This window comes from Octopus bimaculoides, chromosome 29, assembly GCF_001194135.2.
Source record: "Octopus bimaculoides isolate UCB-OBI-ISO-001 chromosome 29, ASM119413v2, whole genome shotgun sequence".
NCBI lineage: Eukaryota > Metazoa > Mollusca > Cephalopoda > Octopoda > Octopodidae > Octopus > Octopus bimaculoides.
In genome coordinates this window covers 6378367-6379290 of record NC_069009.1, presented here as the reverse complement: position 1 = coordinate 6379290, position 924 = coordinate 6378367, and positions in this window count along the sequence as shown.

The following is a 924-nucleotide window of genomic DNA, read 5'->3' as shown; positions in this document are numbered from 1 at the left end:
GTGAAAATCTGCGAGGTAGAAACACTACTGTACTGCACGCATTTTTTATTATTATTTTTATAATTTTGTATATATTTATTTCATTATAAATGCAAAACAACACCACGGAGGAATTGATGTAAGCTTAAATAATAAATCGCAATTTCAGGCTTTGTGCTTATAGTAGAAAGGATTATTATTATTATTATTATTACTATTATTATTATTATTATTATTATTATTATTATTATTATTATTATTATTTTTATTATTATTATTATTAAAGCAGTGAGCTGGCAGAATCGTTAGTCCGTCGGACAAAATGCTTAGCAGTATTTCGCCCATGCTACATTCTTAGTTTAAATTCTGCCGAGGGTCGACTTTGCCTTTCATCCTTTCGGAGCTGATAAATTAAGTACCAGTTGTGTACTGGGGTTGATGTAATGGACTAGTCCCTTATGCCAAACAAAATGCTTAGTGACATTTCATTTATCATTACATTCTGAGTTCAAATTCCACCCAAGTTGACTTTGCCTGTCATCCTTTCAGGGTTCGTAAATTACATACCAGTCATGTACTGGGGTCAATGTAATCGACTAGTCCCCTCCCTCAGAATTACCAGGCCTTGTGCCTCTAGTAGGAAGAATCATCTTTATCATCATTGCTGGTGTTGATGTTGTTGTTGTTTTTTGAGTGGCTGTGTGGTAAGTAGCTTGCTTACCAACCACATGGTTCCGGGTGGCATCTTGGGCAAGTGCCTTCTACTATAGCCTCGGGCCGACCAAAGCCTTGTGAGTGGATTTGGTAGACGGAAACTGAAAGAAGCCCGTCGTATATATGTATATATATATATATATATATATATATATATTATAAGGTTTTTAAACTTTTAAATTTTCATATTCAAAATTAAATATGAAAATTTGAAAGTTTAAAAACCTTATA